The sequence below is a fragment of the Lepidochelys olivacea genome (genome assembly GCF_965140295.1).
Source record: "Lepidochelys olivacea isolate rLepOli2 genome assembly, chromosome: 7".
Taxonomy (NCBI): Eukaryota; Metazoa; Chordata; order Testudines; family Cheloniidae; genus Lepidochelys; species Lepidochelys olivacea.
This window is the reverse complement of record NC_140417.1, coordinates 176,467-195,761: the sequence shown is the minus strand read 5'-3', so window position 1 is coordinate 195,761 and position 19,295 is coordinate 176,467. Positions and strand designations below refer to the sequence as shown.

General features: G+C 44.4%; 1 protein-coding gene across 1 annotated transcript in view; it reads right to left on the bottom strand.

Annotated features, from left to right (window-relative positions):
• PLXNB1 (plexin B1) overlaps window positions 1-19,295 on the bottom strand; it is a 195,731-nt gene that overhangs the window by 140,923 nt on the left and 35,513 nt on the right. The window contains exon 3 of the mRNA XM_084633455.1: window positions 15,101-15,162. The gene's annotated coding sequence lies outside the window, so the exon portion shown is untranslated. The remainder of the gene's footprint in view (window positions 1-15,100; window positions 15,163-19,295) is intronic.

Genomic DNA, 19,295 nt, shown 5'->3' with positions numbered 1-19,295 from the left:
CCATGAGCAAGCACTCGAAGAGGAACAAAGCTATCCTTATATTCACCATTCCACTAATTTGCATCTCATCTAAAAACTTTAAGAGCAAAGTCTGAAATCCAGATCACTGATCAAGATATTGAATAGTACTGGATCAAGAACACATAGTTCTTGAATAGTATTGGATCAAGAACACATCCTTGTGTAACCCTGCTAAAATTTAAAAAAGGTCAAGCTTATCTGACAAAACCATTGTCTATCAAGCCATGTTGGTTTGGTATTATGCCATCATCCTTTAATTCTTTATTGATTGCATCCCCTATCAACCTTTCCATGATTTTGCATCAAGCTAACTGGCCTATAGGTACCAGAGTCATCCTGTTTACTCTTTTCACATACTGGTACAACATTAGCTTTTTTTTCGGGTCCAGTGGCACAAATATTACTCCTCAGATCACACCTGTGAGGTAGGGAAGATTTATCCCCATTCTACAGACTGGGAAACTAAGGCAGAAGACCGATACAGCAATTAAGTGGCAGAGCTAAGATTAGAACCCAGGAATTCCATACTCCAATTCCTGTGCTCCATCCATTTAGATCACACTATCACACAAAACATGTCTCTTTCTGGGACACACATTATCCCTGTGTTTGCTAGAGAACTGGTGGGAGCTTCTCACTGAGAGGCTGATTGAGGAAAGTTTAAAGAAACTGAGTACACTGGATTGGTAAAATGGTATGTGTTACCACTGTTCTGAAAAGCCTTTAATGGAAGAGGCAGATCGAAGTTCTGTATTAATACAATCATGGAAATAGGGAAAACAAAGGCATGCCAGATAATTTTAGCTAGGTTTGAGAAACACTGATCTAGATCACAGTGATCTTGCCAATAAAATCTTATCACCCAGTATTGATTTGAACATTATTGCAAGCAAACTTAATATCCGTTTCACAAGCATCCATCTTTGGACAAAAGCCAGACGTTCCCAACCCTATAGCCCTTTCTGCCATTAGTATTCCTTCCGCCCTCAGATTAGGCTCCTGACAGTACTGATGGGAAAGTTAAAGTGCAGCCTCACAAAAAACTGCATAAAAGAGTTGGGGCAGATCATTCAGAGTTGAAGCTCTTTAAACCGACTGCTCTACCAATAGTTAGGACAGTGCCGGACATTTTTAATATAATTGCTTTTTTCTTGGAGATTGTCCATTTCTTTGGCAGTGTGCCAGGGTCATCATCCTCTATAAAGAAAGAGGGAGCCAGATTGGAATTAGTGTGTACTTCATTGTGTTCTTTATCGGCGCTATTACATGAACATTAGATACACTTCCAGACTCCAGGGACCTGGGCCAGACCCTTGGGGCCAGCCCTTCTGCACCCGGAGCAGCTCTGAGAAGGAGGCATCGTAAAGAGGCTTTAAGCTACCTTTAACCACCTGTTCCGCATAATTAGAGCCCTCATGAATTCTCTAAAATGTCATGCCAACAGGCCAATACAAAAGACAGGGATTGGCCAGACACAGTGGTTCCCCAGCCACCATCCCATTCCAGGATTGGGAAGTATGGCAGCTCCCACTCCACTGTGGCCTTACACCACTCAGGAAATCCTGAGACAGCCAGTCAAATTGGCTTTCCAGTTCTTTTGCACTGCCAGAGTGGGGAAAGGTTCCTTTCACAAAGAAAAAGGAAAGAGCTACATTTGCTGTGGGCAAGAAGTCAGAGAAGAGGATGTATCTTATTTTAAAGAGATGCAGTTAAGGCGAATTGACAGAGGGACAAAAGGAACAGCTAGATCATTATTTAACATTAAAAAATAGGTGCTGGTTGTTTAATTTTCATGGAAGCCTGATTCAGAAGTTAGTTACCAGCTAACCCCTAGGCCAAGAGCTACAGAGAAGTCTAGGTACTGAAACAGGATAAACAAGTCTATTTAATGGCATATACAGGGAAGAGAGCAGCTCAGCCTGGAGTACAAACCAGGTTCATGCTTGAGAACAAACCCATAGACTACTCCCTTTATAGAGAGCAGGCTGCTGTGGACTTGAGCGAAAACTAGAGTCTGAGGCATGTCAGGCAGCCAGAAGAATGAACAGAGACTGCTGCTGCAAGGATTCCTGATGGAAGCTGGATGAAGTGGAGAATTTAAAGCTCTTTTATTTGTATTGTGGTAGTGCCTAGAGGATAAGGCTCCTCTGTGCTAGGCACCACAAACGTATAACAAAGACAGTCCCTCCCCCCAAATATCTTACAGTCCAAGTCTTTCGATCTCAATGCCTAGAGAAGCACCTTATTCCACATAACCTTGGAGAGGAAAGAAAATGAAGTACACTCAGGAGGTGAAAGTAGTGTAAGGAGACTAGGCAAAAGGAAGCAGCAGCAGCGAGTTCTACTGATGAGTGACAACACTACGGACTGTGGAACAAACATCCTATAGCCTGGAGGGCACCAACGTAACAGTCACCCTGCCAGGACACAAATGTCAGCTAGTATCACAAAGAGCCACTACTGTCCCCTTCATTTAACTCCCTCCTGATGGCCCTCTAACTACCTGAATCTATTACCTAATTCACTAATAAGTAATTATTCATTTCTGTGGAGGGAAGGGGTTGACTGTTGGAAGGGTGGGGATACAAGGCACTGGAACTGCAACTGCACATTGACTGTGGCCAGGGGGAACAGATGAAGGGACTGGATAGGGCAGACAGGCTGGTGAGGGGTACTTAAGTGCAAAAGCAAACAAACTGGTAACAAACCATATCACTTATATGCTGTACTGCTTTCCCACCCCGCCTCTTTTTATGCTGTACACTCTCCTCAGCGCAGGGACTGCATCTTCCTCTGTGTTTGGAAAGTGCCAAGGCACATTTTAAGGACTACAACAATATAAACAAATAATTCTTATAAAGAAAGCACAGAACCGTGGGCTTCTTTCTTATAAAGAAAGCACAGAATACACAACACTATTATGAGAGGGATATAAATGGACTTAAAGAGTAAGCAGTGATCACTTGTTCAATGTCATGCTGGGAGGAGGTTTCAAGTGGGCCTGGCAGACATCCAATACCATTAAATATTTTAATTAAATATTTGCAGGGCCAAGGGGGAAATACACTGGTCGAATTAATGGATGAGCCAAAGTTTGGAGAAATCAGAGACTAAGGACTGAATTTAAATAATGCATGACCTTGATAGATAAATTGGAAAAAATAAGCTGAAATGTCCAGCACCCAGTTTAACAGGAAAGTGGGTCAACTTCTGAAATGCATAAATACTGAATGGGGATAACTAGTGAGGTCAGAGTGTCACAGAAGGATCAGAGTAACAACTGAAAAACACCAACTGAGTCAATAATGTGGCTAAACTGAGGAAGGAATTTTCCTTCTGCTACTCAAGACTGATGAGATCTCTATTTATTGACGGAACACTCTATGGGATAAATAAAGACACCATCTTTTAGATATGACATGACAAGGGAATGGGAAACAAAACAGTGAGAAAAAAGGGACAATGCAGTGATTCAGTCTAGCCAGGGACACATTGTAGTGGGTCATACATATACATATTTGTCACACATGAACTCACACACACAAAACTATGTTAAAAATAATCATTTAGGTTGCAAAGTCAAACACTAAAAAGCTACGCAATGTCAAAATGAAGGTTGCTCATGCTGCACACTATTCAAATTCTTCTCTGAAGACTGAATTATTAATAGTCACATATGCTTTGCTATTGTGCTCATCGCTACACTGTCTGAGTGCTCCACAGACATCAGTGGTTTTATTTTCACAACACCCTTGTGAGATGAGCAGTTATCCCCATTTTACAGATGGAAAACTGAGGCACAAAGTTTAAGGACCAATTTGAAAGACGTAGGACCTGACTTTTCAGAACACAGCACTTTATATGTCCAAAGCACAGCTCCCACTGACCTCAGTTGCAACTATGAGCGCTCAGCACATGTGCAAAATCAGATCAGGGCCTCAAGTTAGGTGCCCAGAAAAATGAGAAAGACACAGTTAGTGACTCCCTGTGAAAAGTTTAAGTGATTTGCCCAGCATCACACAGGAACTCTGTGGCAAAGGCAGGGACAGAATCCAATTCTCCAAGATACCACTCAACTGCCTTAAATGTGAGGCTGTCCTTTCTCTTTCAGCAATCCCTGCCTCTTCACTACATATCTTCCAACCTCTGAAACAAATGAAGCAGGAATCCTACAGACAATAGTCTCCTTCACTACATAATCCTGATTCATTCCCAGCAGTTTGACCTCCAGCCTGTGTACTGAATGAAGTAGAGGTCTTGTGGAAAAGACTGCATGTAATCATGTCATTAAAGTCTGCAATCATAATGCATATGCCCAAGTAGAACAAATTAAGGTTGCACAGGCATTTCCTAACTTTCGAGTGTTTGACCATGCAACCCTAACAACAATATTTTAACACAGTTTTGTGTACAATTTCCTAGCGGGGGAAGAGGGTTGTACAAAAGTAAACAAAAAACAAAAATGCCATTATGTGGCTTCATACTGACACCACATACATGAGTCATCCAGCATGGTTGGACCCTTTCGCTCTACAAACAGACCTCTGCCCCTTGAGCAGACAGAGTAACTGACAGCAGTAACAGGCTGTCATCCTCTATAGAGTATGTCAGGGGCAGGCAAACTTTTTGGCTTGAGGGCCACATCAGGTTTCAAAAATTGTATGGGGGTGGGGGTTGGCGTGGCCCAGCCCCCACCCCCCATCCGACCCCTCCCCCTGCATCTCAACCCCAAACAGCCCGCCCCAGGACTCCTGCCCCATCCAATCCCCCCATTCCCTGTCCCCTGACGGTCCCCCCAGGACTCCTGCTCCATCCACCCCTCCCTGTCCCCTGACTGCCCCTCCCACCGTCTCATCCAACCCCTCCTCTCATTCCTGACTGCCCCCCCCGGACCTCTGCCCACATTCAACCCCCCTGTTCCCTGCCCTCTGACCGCCGCACCCCCTATCCACACCCCCGCCCCCTGACCACCACCTCAAGCTCCCCTGCCCTCTATCCAACCCTCCTTGCTCCCTTACCACGCTGCCTGGAGCACCCGGTGGCTGGTGGCGCTACAGCCAAACCACCCAGAGCACCAGGACAGGCAGCCGTGCTGCCCGGCTGGAGCCAGCCATGCCACCACGCAGCACAGAGCACCAGGACAGGCAGCCGTGCTGCCCGGCTGGAGCCAGCCATGCCACCACGCAGCACAGAGCACCAGGACAGGCAGCCGTGCTGCCCGGCTGGAGCCAGCCATGCCACCACGCAGCACAGAGCACCAGGACAGGCAGCCGTGCTGCCCGGCTGGAGCCAGCCATGCCACCACGCAGCACAGAGCACCAGGACAGGCAGCCGTGCTGCCCGGCTGGAGCCAGCCATGCCACCACGCAGCACAGAGCACCAGGACAGGCAGCCATGCTGCCCGGCTGGAGCCAGCCATGCCACCACACAGCACAGAGCACTGGGTCAGGCTGCGGCTCTGCAGCTGCACTGCTGTCCAGAGCATTGCGCCGGCAGCACAGTGAGCTGAGGCTGCGGGGGAGCAGGAACAGCAGGGGAGGGACCGGGGCCGAGCCCCCAGGGCCAGGAGCTCAGGGGCCAGGTAGGAGGGTCCCGTGGGCTGGATGTGGCCCATGGGCCGTAGTTTGCCCACCTCTGGTCTAGGTGGACCAACATTAGAAGGGAATGGGAATCTCTGTCACAGGGTTTCACAGAGATCTGCTAACAGCAGAGAAGCTGAAACACTCCAGAATCTTGGTTACATTCCAGGCTCTGAAGGAAGTGTGTTCTAATGGGCACAGACTCTTCTGCACATTCCCCCAAGTTTGACCTCTTTGCCCCAACCTCTCATCTGTCCCAGCCCTGTGTCTTCCCGAAACCTGGCTCCTTTCCCAATCCCATTCTCATCACCTAGCCAATACAACTCTCCACTCCTCAGGCTTCTCATCCCAATCCCAGCCTCCTTGCCCAGCAAGTTCTAGTCTCACCCCTCTCCACTCCCTGTCCAAGTCCCAGTCTCTGCCCTCTTTCTTCCAGTCCCAGTTTTATTGTCCAGCTAGTCCCAGTTTCCTCCTAGCTCCTCATTGATCTCAGTCTCCTCTGGCTCCCAGTCTCAGTCTCCTTGCCCAGTGATCCCCAGTCCCTCCTGCCAGCCTACAGTTCCAGTCTTCCTTCCCTCTCCGCTTCTTTGTCACAATCTACCCCTCCCCACAGATCTGGTTCTTGTCTCCTCTGGATTCAAATTATTACTCCTGTGGGCATTCTGCGCACAATATTTTTAAATTCTGCAACTTTTATTGGTCAAATAAATGTGGAGTCTCCAGCATGGCACTGGGGAGCACAGGCCACTGGCTGTACAGAGGTGGGAAATCACTATGCAGCTCCCCCTGGGACACCCACTAAGCGATGAGGCTGCACCCAACCCTGACACAGCGCAAGGACCAGGACTGCCCCAGAAACACCCCAGGGCCCTGCCCCTCCATGCCAGGTGATCAGGTGTGGGCAGGCAGGTTCAGCAAGGCAGGATTCAAGTGTGGAGGGGCTTAGTGTGGGGGATATAGGTGTGCGTCGAGAGGGTTCTGTGTGGGACAATCTGGGTGCGGGCAGCTCAGTGAGGGATCCGGGTGCAAGGGGGATCTGGATGCACAGGGGCTTGTTGGAGGGTTCTGGCTGCAAAGGTAATGGCACTCTGAAGGGGGGTACAGGTGAAGGTGGTTGGGGCTCAGCGGGGGGGTCTGCGTGCGGGGAGTATAGAGCTCAGAAGGGGGGGTCGGGGCTTAGTGTTGTGGGGATCCAGGTGCAGATGGTTGGGACTCAGTAGAATGGAGTGCGGGAGGGAGTAGAACGGGAGTTAGGCTTGGTGGGAGGGTCTGGATGCACGGGGGTCGGGGGGGACGGGGGAGCAGCTCCCTGTACAGTGATACCTCCTCCTGCAGCTGAGGAGCGATGGGTGCAGAAAGCAGGCTGGGGAGGAGTTGGCAGAGCTTCCTACAGCCGGGGGAGAAATCTGGGGGTGGGTCTGACACAGCCCCAGATGCCATGCAGGGAAGAGGAAGTCTCATCTTCCCCAGCACAGCCAGGACTAGCAGCTGAGCCCAGCGCAGGGTAGGAGCCACCAGCCGGGTTTTCCCTAGTCCCACTCCCCACCCCATGGTGATTTACCTTTCTGCTGGCTGCCCTGGGCACCCAAAACATACTGCTGGGAAGGGTCGTATGACAGCTCTTGTGGCTTCCCTTTGCTTCCCCATCAAAACATCATTTTCCTGTGGAGAAGCAAAGAAATCTGCAGGTGACATAATTTTTGCACACGCACAGTGGCACAAAATTCCCCCAAGAGTAAATAATTATACAGCTTCCTCCTCCACACTTCCTGGGCCCAATGGGGGGGGGGGGTCATTGAGAGCACAAGAGTGAGGCTCCCTGACCTCAGTGCTAGTGCCTGGTCCTGATCCAAACCACAGCAGCCTAGAACTGTAACTGCAGGGAAGGTCCTGCTCAGAACCAGGCGAGAGTATGCATGGTACTTATGGAATCTTTGCAGAATTACCTGCAAACAGCAAGTTGTTGTCAGTAGCTAACGATGTGGTGCTCTGCTCTTGTTCGATTATAACAGTTGGCTGCGTGTGTGTTCCCTCTGTGTGCTGCCCCAGCTCTATACAGACAGCCGACACAGCAGACCCAGAGAGAACCCCCAAAGACCACAGACTCTAGTAAGGTACAAAGGCACCTGGCCAGGTTTATTGTCAAAAGAAGCACAGTAATAGTTTCCTATAGACTCTAATGGACATACTAAGAATATGTGTCCCCTGGCAATGGACGCAGCTCAAGCAGTGGCGGGACACTCCACTACCCCCTAAATTGAATGACGATGTGTCCTTCCAGACCTATTCTTATACAGGTGCAGAACAGATTACTCATCCCTCCTGATGTATTGAGGTGCAGCCCATTTACTCACTGGGGTGCTGCTTCTCCCCTGTTACATGATGGTTCAAAAAAATCTATCCATCATGTTGTCCTTTTGACCCTGTCTTTAAGATGCACCTGCCTGTTCCTTGTTATCTCTGGGGAGTGTTCTGATGCCACCTTGGCACAAGTTCCTCTTATTAGCACTTACATGTGGATGCACCTGCTTCTAGCCCTCTTCTTGCCACCTTCTGTGAGTGGGGCCAGCCTCTGGCTCACAGCCCAGCCTTTGCTTAGCAATGCCTGGAAGTACTTTGGTTCAGGCTTCAGGCCTCAGACTGGGCCTCTGATACAAGAGTTTATGTTTCAAGGCCTCATCTTACTACACAAGTCACTGAGCATGTGCAAACTGTGATTTTTTCAAAGGCTTATAACTTGGTCAAAATCGGGCAGATTTCCTCACAAATACAACCTCCCCACCACCGCCAAATTTCTATTTCATGCTTTACAGAATAGGGGGGCAAAAAAGTGGTCAGATTTTTAACATAGAAAAAAACACCATATTTTCCTCTAGTCACCTTCTTGAAAACAGCTAAATTGTTTTAATTCAACCTGAGGCGGACACCTGGCATGGAAGATTTTAGCCCAGTTAAAATTTGGCATAGTTATAAGCAACTGAAAACTAGGTCTTACAGAGAAGTGTCAGGCAACCTTAAGAAAAGGTGATGTTAACAGACCAGCCTATAAAAAACTCAACTATGTTAAGAGAATGTCATTGAAGTTGCAGAGTCAAGCACCCAAAAATTAGGAAATGTGAAATCATAATGCACACACACAAAGGGGCCAAATTAAAATAGCAGCATATGGGGGTGTGTGTGAGGGAGGCAGCTGCAGGGATCAGGCTGGGATATATGGGCAACATATGGGTAAGGTTTTGAGCAGTGAGGACTGAGGGGGGAAAAGACTGAATCTTCTAAATGCTGCAGAGGAAGAAACAGTGAGTTTTGGACCCAGCCCAGTTATAAGTGGAGAAGGAGGGGCTGGAAAGGAGAAAAGTATGGGGGGAGGGGAGAAGACCGACCATCCTCCAACCTTCTCTGCACAGCTACAGAAGTACCACTCCTCTCCACCCACCCCCCATAGCACCGCCAAAGTGAAACCCAAGCAACCACCTCCAAACATGACTGTGATGGAAGGAGGAAGACGACAAATGGGACCTCAATAAGAAATACTCATACTCTCTCAGGTTGGGGGAGAAGGCAGAATCTCTATGCAGTTCTACTTCTTCCTCTCCAGAGGAGAAAGGGGATGATGCCGCCAGAATCATAGAATCACAGAATATCAGGGTTGGAAGGGACCTCAAGAGGTCATCTAGTCCAACCCCCCTGCTCAAAAGCAGGACCCATACCCAATTAAATCATCCCAGCCAGGGCTTTGTCAAGCCTGACCTTAAAAACTTCTAAGGAAGGAGATTCCACCACCTCCCTAGGCAACGCATTCCAGTGTTTCACCACCCTCCTAGTGAAAAAGTTTTTCCTAATATCCAACCTAAACCTCCCCCACTGCAACTTGAGACCATTACTCCTTGTCCTGTCCTCTTCCACCACTGAGAATAGTCTAGAACCACCCTCTCTGGAACTACCTCTCAGGTAGTTGAAAGCAGCTATCAAATCCCCCCTCATTCTTCTCTTCCGCAGACTAAACAATCCCAGTTCCCTCAGCCTCTCCTCATAAGTCATGTGTTCTAGACCCCTAATTATTTTTGTTGCCCTTCGCTAGACTCTCTCCAATTTATCCACATCCTTCTTGTAGTGTGGGGCCCAAAACTGGACACAGTACTCCAGATGAGGCCTCACCAATGTCGAATAGAGGGGGATGATCACGTCCCTCAATCTGCTCGCTGTGCCCCTATTTATACATCCCAAAATGCCATTGGCCTTCTTGGCAACAAGGGCACACTGCTGGCTCATATCCAGCTTCTCGTCCACTGTCACCCCTAGGTCCTTTTCCGCAGAACTGCTGCCTAGCCATTCGGTCCCTAGTCTATAGCTGTGCATTGGGTTCTTCCGTCCTAAGTGCAGGACCCTGCACTTATCCTTATTGAACCTCATCAGATTTCTTTCATCAGAAAGAGAGGGAGTGAGCCTGCCATTTTCTCCTGAGCCCTCTAGATTCAGATAAGCACCTAACCACCAAACTCTGAGATGCTCACATTCAGATAATTAAAATAATCTAAAATTAATGAGATGTACGCAGAACACCCAAGTAGCTGGGTTCCACTGGTCCCAGACCTCAGCTTAGAGACATGCCCCTACTGCAAGACGTTTACAAGTTTTATTATCTAGCAATAGGGACAGTTCTGCAATTGATCAAGCTGCCAAGAGATGTTATGGAATCCTCTGAAATGGAAAAATTTGGGATCAAGAAATGACACCCATTTGCAAAGATGGTTTAGGAGTAAAATTGATCCTGCACACTACAGGTAACAGACTAGACGACACTAGAAATCGCTTCCTATACAGATGCTTGTGCAATACAACACACGTATGTCATTCACCCTGGCCATTCGGCTTGTATGCTGTACTCCTTCTCCTCCCTCATCACACACTACATGGGATCAGATTTTCAAGAGCGCTCAGGGCCAGATATTTTAGATAATTTCAGCTTCTATTCAGGCACCTAAATAAGGATTAGATTTTCACAAGTCCTCAGCACTCAACATGCTCCCAGTGTGCTGAGCCCTTTTAAAAATGTGGCCTTATTTAGGTTTTAACCTTTTAAATTGCAAGCTGTTTGAATTAGGAACCATGTCTTGCTATACATCTCAGCTCAATTCAGATGCAACTGTAAATTTAATAATGAGATAGGCACTGCCAGATGAATAAACCCTTTTGAACTGACACACAGCATTTGACGCAAGATTTTATTCCATTTTTGTTTTCCAGTGTTCAGGGTATTAGTAATAAGAATGCACTTGAACTTGCATTGTATGAGATGGTCCATCTTTTAAGTAGCAATTCTTGTTAGAGAAAGAGTTATAACAGCTCAGAACTTTAAAAAAAAAAAGAACATCTTGCAGTGGAAAAAAGAGTGCCCCACAATTCTTCTCTGCTCAGAGTACTTGCCTCCACACTGTCTTCCAGAGCTGTGGGAGTATTTTTGCAATATATACCAGAACCAGGACTTGACTTCCCCTCCATCCTCCAATCAAAACAAAGATTTTCACTTTCCCTTCCACTAGCATGCTAACACCCAAGGTTTGAAATACACCCATCACTGGTGTTATCTACTTTCTTTCTTGACCTTTATAAAAATCATATGGTATTTGAAAGTTCTTACAGCTCCAAGATCTATATAAACTACCCTGCTCATCTTCTGGATGGGCAACTTCCCCACATGGCACAAGCCAATCCCTGGGGATTTTCCAGAGATGTGGGGCCCAGTTCTTATTTACACTAAGGCCCCTTTACACTGCTTGAGTAATTACATTTACACAGCAAGAGCAGTGTATGGCGGCCCTAGGGTAAATGAGAATCAGGCTCTCCATTATTCTTTAAAAATGATTTACAAAGAATCTAGATTATAATTCTGTGCTGAATACTCCAAATAAACCACCAGAGAAACAATATTCAGCAGATACTTAGTGAAACCTCAAACCTACCTGGTTTAGGTCACCCATATCCAGATATGTTGCAGCTCTCAGGCTCCTGTTCCAAGTGGTGCGCAAGCATGTACTTTTCTGGGGATGTCATGCCACAGCAGCCACAGAATCTCACTGGAACCAGCCAATGAGTTCAGGAAAGTCTGCACTTTCTGCAGAAGTGAGCAGTTTTGAGGACTTTTAAATATTTCATAAGATAAAATGTTTTAAAAGCTTTACAAAACTGAAGTTTTCCAGGCCTCTTGAACATGGGCAACTAGACCAATCTCCCTTCTCCAAGAGTGGCCAATATCAGAAATCCCAAAAATTGCATAAAGTACTAGAATATGTAAACCTACATTATGGCGGAAATTCCTTCCTGAGAACACCTGCCAATGTGTTAACATCTTGAATCACGTGGATCAGAAATCTGTAATTTTTATTCTAATTAGTGTTGTTGCTCTTATTCATATAAATAATGTAACCCTTTTCTGAACCAAACTATTTGCCTCTATGCTCTGGAGCACAAAATTCCAGAGATTAACTATATGAGAAGTACAAAAAGTATGAAATCTTAAATTTGGTGCTTTCAAGTTCCCCCTTTTTCTTGTATTAGTGGAAAGAATAAAACAAGACCCCAACAAGCCTTTAGATTTCAAACAAATAAACCAACCTACCTTATCTCCTTCTCTTCTTCCTTCTAAACTAAACAATGGTGATTTTAATCCCATTTCATATGGGCCAATCCACTCTGCTGCCTGTAATCATTTTTACTGCCCTGCTCTAGACCTTCTCTAGTTCTTCAGTCCCTTTTTTATGACAACTTATCCAAAGATGTGAAAGCAGTATTCACAGGACAGCTGTAACACTGACTTATATCCAAAGCCATTTTCCCTCCCTCTCCCCCCTCATTTAACAAATAAAAAAACCAACCAACCCACCCCCTTCTCTGAACCACCACTGGGCAGTCAGACACCTTCACTGATTGCTAGGTCTTTTCCTGAGACAGTAGGGCATTGGTTCCCAAACTGTGGGTTGTGATGCCAAACTGGGATGCGCCTTCGGCAGATGGAGTTGTGTCAATCCGTAGTATGTGGAGGATGCCACTTAGCTCCGTACAGCGTAACCTCACATTTATGGTGCATACGAGATCATGATGAATGGAGGATACCATTCTGATGTACAAAATGGCATCCTCCACAAAGCCCTCCCAATAAATATGAGGTCATGCTGTGCGGAGGCGTCCTCCATGCAGTGTGACATCACGTGTACAGTGCTCTTCAAAATGGCATCCTTCATGCTGTCTGGGGTCCAGGGAGGTGAGGAGATTAGTAGATAGCCCAATCAGTCCTTCTCATCTAACTTCTCTGATAGGAGATGAGGCGATGAGAGTTTGGGGGCGGTTCCTGCAGAGTGCAAGGACCTTATGAGGAGCAGCGCAGTAGTTTTGGATTTACTTTTATTCAGCGGGAAAACAGGTTGGCGCTACTGGAAATTTTTAACAAATGAAGTTTAAGTGCACAGGACCTCTCTCCTCTCCCCCAACCATCACAGGGAAATGGAGGGAGGGGAGTGACAGCCTTTCTCCCAGGAGGCACCGGCAGAATATCTACTACTGGAGTGTCAGAATATAGTGGACAATTGCTTGGATATGAGTGATAACTCAGGGTATGTAAATGAGATGTTTTAACCATAGTAATTAGTGCTCCCAAGTACAAAGCTGAAAGCAATGCTAAGTTATAGGTTCAGGAAAGAATTTTCCCTAATCACATGCTGTCAGGAAACAAGGGCATTTTCCTCTTCCATTGGAGCACTGACTACTGATCATTTGGCAGGATCAGATGGGTGTCTCCTACAGTTAACATTTCCTGCAGTATCAGGGGGATTCTGAATACTGACAGACTTCTGTCCTCTGTATGTATTCCTTTATTCCTATGCTGCATATGATTATAGGTCCAGAAAAGCTAACCTTATGTAGCTAAATAATCTGTTACTTATTTATTCTCTATTTAAAACACAATCTGTGTCATTTTGGTTTAGTGTCCAACCCATGCTCTCTCGGTTTTATTTGCACTGCTCAATGGTATAATGTAAAACTGAGCAAAGCCAGACCCCCAATCTTGGTGATTATATTAGAATTTATTTTTTGGATATGTCATCCCAAATACATTTTCCTACCACTTGATCTTTATCATCCAAGAGTTTACTCAGTGTTAGTGCTGAGATGGAACAAGACATACTGTAGTCCTGAAAGAGATGGGCTTATAGACTGCTGCCCTCACTATGGTCTCTGAATTTTTTTTAGCGGTACTCTCACCATAGTAGCTAGGTGTACAGTAAATAGCCTTGTGCCAGCCTCCTGATATAAGGCTCCTTCATGCACATTCTTCATGTCCAATACAACACCCCTTTCTGTGTGATCATCCCACCATAAATTTCATTTAGTGAGCACCCTGTGTCAGTGATTTCCCTAGAAGAAGGGAAGTCTAATAGGTGACAGTCAAGGGTCTGATACCCGCACTACTCACAGGAAAGTCAAGGGATAGAAGTAAGATCCAGTTCATGGCCCTTGCAAAGCCATTCAGTTGGTGCTCTCAGCTGTAATAGCCACAATTTGGTATCCAGACTTCTCTCACTCACCTACCTCAAATTGTTCTGCTCTGCTAACTGGGAGGGAGCTGCTCCCATAGGGTGGGGAGGTGGACGTTTCCTGCTGAACAGGAAAGCAAAAACGTGCTCTGGCCTCAAGGAGACAGTTTCCCAGGGGGCTCAAGATATTAACACCACAGAGTTCAGCAAGCACAAAGCAGCTCACACCACACAAGGCAATGGAGTACAAACAGCAAACATCACACTAGCATCTCTACCTGTTCCAGGAGGAGTGAGGCTCCCTGAGGCTGCATATTTGGCAGTACTGTCTGGCCCTGTCTTGGCATAAATCACAGCAGGGAAAATAGGAGTTTGTCTGATATTTGCTGGCCTGCGTCCTGCGAAAGCTCCATTTTTTTGTAGGTTAAAACCATCCACCTGTGCGACAGTTTTTAACTTTAAAAGTCACTTGTTACATTCCAACACTTCAAGAAACAAGCTTCAGAATCTGAGGTGCATAGAGACTTCTGGCACTAAGCAAGACACAGAGTAGGTCTGGGTACTGCTTTCGTTTATAAATCATATACCAAATCCTAGGAAGGGAGGAAATGGTTTCTGGGAAAAAGAGCCAGTACAGAGATGGGAAGATGAAAAAGGGGAAAGAGCACTGATCAAACTAAAGTGTTAGTGAATGTTTCTATTTATGAAGAGTACCCACACACACACAAATATTCTTGGGAAACCCACTAGCCCAGCTAAACAAACTCAGCTGCAACCATTAGGCCTGATGTGTTTGGCATGAAACAGACACTACAAAGGAGCTGACATACCTGATGGTCATTCCACTGATCAGACTGACTAAGATAATCAGAAACATGAATAGAAAAGGAGAGCCCATCCCCTAGAACCCGAGTTGTAGCATTAGTCTATAGAATGGCATAGTATAGAATCCCGATGCTTTCCACTTACCATTTGGACTCTGGGCGGCCTTGAGACATCTTCATTTCTCTTATTGATCAATGTACCTCAAGCTGGAAAAAAAAGACAACATAAAATTTGAAGTCTATTTATTTTCTTCAGTAAATGAAACTTCCTCTGCCCTTCGGCCCTGCTATGGGCTTTTCCCCCTAGAGAAGACAAGATTGCTAGGAGCTAAGATCTAGGAGCTGCACAAAGTCCAGGGAAACAATGGAATCTATTTCTTGCCAGGGCAAGATTTTGGCTAGCAGTCCAATTGACCTTTCCAACCACAGGTACAGAAGACATCCCCAACTGGGTCCTCAGGAGTAACATAATAACAGTACCCCCTAACTTTCTTCTAATGAACAGGGATAAAATGTTTTGTTCTCATTAGGAAAAGTATACACACATTCCTGATTAGTGAGTAATGTCTCTGCCTCTGGGAGACTATCTCAGAGTTGTGCAGCCTGGAATTCATTCAGTTCAATCTATTCTAGTTGTTCCCTTGAACAGCTATTCCCCAAAGATTACAGGTCAGGCCCACAGTCTCTCGCACAACACTTACCCCCATGGTTATGAAGGGGCTCAAAGAGAAAGCACCATAAGGTGAGGATACTGACAAACACTAATATTCTAAACTGGAACATGCACAATTGGATCCCATCCTCTTCTATTAAGTTACATGCTCCACACATTATACAAAAGCAAGCATACGAAGCGTGAACACAAAATGCTAGTCAGAAGGGGGCTAAACTACAAACAAATGGGGAGGGTAAAAAGGAAAGATAGGAGAACTCTGCAAAAAAACCGAGATTTTTAGAACAAAATCAATCAAGGACCCAAAGGATATTAAGAAAAGAAATTCTTTTATACCCCAATGCTAGGAGACTGGGTTGCAAACAAGAATTGAAATTGCTCCTTTAAGAGCATAAATTCTATCTAGTTGATATTACTGAAACTTGGTGGGATGATTCACACAACTGAAATGTTAAAATCAATTGTTACAACCTATTTAGAAAGGATTGAGTAGGCAAAAAGGAAGGGGGAGTGGCCCTCTGTCAAAAATAACAATACCTTCTTTCTGAGCCACTGATAACTAAGAAGAAAATTATCTTGAATGCTTATGGACCAATGCCCTAACAGATTAAACACGAGATGGGGTACTTGTTGGTGTCTGTTATAGACCACCAAATCACAGTAGGGAACAGAATGACCACTTCACTATGCACCTATCTTCAACATGTAGGAAAAAAACCTGCATAATCATGGAGGACTTCATTCAATTTGAATGACATGCACTAGCGGGCTCAAGCTGCCAGTACTACAATATCCTTGGCATTGCTAAACATTATAGATGACAATTTCCAAACTCAAAAAGTGTTGCAGCCAAAACAGAGGAATTCTTTATTAGACCTTGTTCTAGCAGATAAAAAGAAACTGATCACAGAATTAAAAGTTAACAGTAACTTAGGTACAAGCAATCATAACTCGATCATGTTTCTAATGTGCAAGCAGAATAAACTCCTGACCAGTTATTTTATATATACACACACACACATATATACACACACGGTGCTTTACTAGGACCAGTTTCAAAGCTGAAAACAATTTGAGCCAAATCAGTTAGGAGGAAGCATTAAATCAGAAAAATGTGAATGATAATTGGGAATAATTTAAGAACATATTACCAGATGCCCAAAAAGCCACAATCCCACAACTGAGGAAGGAGGGCAGTGCTGCTTAAAATAACAACCTGGTTTTGAGGCAAAGTGAAGGCAGCTGTAAAAAAATAAAATATAACAAATGGAAGAAAGAAGTTGGCAGTAATGAACATAAATCAGAAGCTAGGAACTGTAGAAAACTGATAATGGAAGCAAAAGGACACAAGGAGAAGTTTATGGACAGCAGAATTAAGGATAATGAATTTAACTATATTGGGAGCTAAAAGAATTCTGACAATGGGGTTAGTCCATTACTAGATAGAAATAGTAGAATTATTAATAATATTGCAGAAAAAGCAGAAGTGTTCAATATATATATTTCTGAAGGGGAACAAATGATATAGTCTCATCATATGGTGATGAAAACACTTTCTATTCTACTAGTATCTACGGGGGATGTTAAACAGAAGCTACTAAAAGTTAGACATTTTATAATCAGCAGGTCCAGATAACTTGCATCCAAGACTTTTAAAAGAGCTGGCTGAGGAGCTTGCTAGACCGTTACTGTTGATTTTCAGTAAATCTTGGAATACTGGGAAAGCTCCAGAAGACTGGAGCTAATGTACCAATGTTTAAAAAGGTTAAACAGGAGGTCCTGAGTAATTATAGGCTGGTCAGCCTGATATTGTTTCCCGTCAGCTGATACAGGATTTGATTAATAATGAACTAAAGGAGGGTAATGTAATTAATGCAAATCAAAATGGGTGTATGGAAAATAGATTCTGTCAAACTAATTCTATATTTTTTTATGAGATTACAAATTTGGTTGATAAAGGTAATAGTGTTGACATAATGTATTAGACTTCTCTAAGGCGTTTGACTTGGTGCAGCATGAGAGTTTGAATCATAAACTAGAACGATATAGAATTAACATGTCAAACATTAGATGGATTAAAAATTGGCTGAGTGGTCTCAAAATGCAACTGTAAACAGGGAATTGTCATTGAGTGGGTATGTTTCCATTAGGTTCCTGTTGGGATCGGTTCTTTGCCTTACAGTATACCATTTTTATTAATGACCTGGAAGAAAACAAAATAATCACTGATAAAGTTTTCAGATGACCAAAAATTGGGGAGTGATAAATAATGAAGACGACAGATTATTGATTCAGAGCGATCCGGATCACTTGGTAAACTGGGCGTAAGTAAACAACGTGGTTTTTAATTAGGCTAAATGAAAATGTATACATCTAGGAACAAAGAATGTAGGCCACACTTACTGGATGGGGGACTCTATCCTGAGATGCAGTAACTCAGAGAAAGATTTTGGGATCGTGGTGGATAGTAAGCTGAGCATGAGCTCCCACTGTGCTGCTGTGGCCAAAAGGGCTCATGCAATCCTCGGATGCATAAACCGGGGAATCTCAAATAGGTGTATGAAGGTAATTTTACCTCTATGTTTGGCATTTGTGCGACTGCTGCTTGAATACTGTGTTCAGTTCTGGTGTCCACAATTCAAGAAGGATGTAGATAAATTGGAGAGGGTTCAGAAAAGAGGCACAAGAACGATTAAAGGATTAGAAAACATGCCTTATATATAGTGATAGATTAAAGGAGATCAACCTATTTAGCTTAACAAAGAGAAAGTTGAGGGGTGACTTAATTACAGTCTAAGTCCTTATACGGGGAACAAATATTTGATAATGGGCTCTTCACTCTAGCAGAGAAAAGTATAACAAAATCCAATGGCTGGAAGTTGAAGCTAAACAAATTCAGACTGTACATATGGTGGAAGCTTTTAATGATGAGCGTAATTAACCATTGGAACAATTTACCACGGGTTGTGGTGAATTTTCCATCATTGACCATTTTTAAATCAAGATTGGATTTTATTTATTTTTATTTTTTTTAAAGATCTCCTCTAGGAATTATTTTGGAGAAGCTCTATGGCCTATGTTATACAGGAGGTCAGACTAGATGAATACAATGGTCCTTTATGGCCTTAGAATCTATTAAATCCAACCTCTATGGGGCAGCTCCTAATACAGTGAGGACCCACCTACATCTGCTACAGGAGGTGGCCTCTGTTCTGTGCTTCCCTCGTAGATTCCACCCTATGAAAAGCCAGACCATAACAACCCAATAGTTCAATCTCTTTCTCCAGCCACAGTGGACAATGCTGAATGCTTAAGAGGAAAATGAAGAGCCCTGTAATGCATGAGCAAGCTCCCTTCTAGTTTGCATCCTACCTATCCTTATCTAAGATTCCAAAACTGCCAGGGTGGATTTGATTTAAATCATGATTTAATCACTAGTCAGGAAGACTATTTAATCATGGATTTCTACATAAAAGTGCATTCTTGTTGGTTGTTATAACCTTAATACATAGTCTTCACAACTAAGAGATAGATATAGGTTTCATTTTCAGAAGGTACACACTACACATGTTTTAAGTGATTTATTCTGAAAACTTTTCAGATTAGTTTTACAGCTATATCAGAAAATCAATGATTGTTCAGTTATTTCATTTGCCAAAGGTAACTG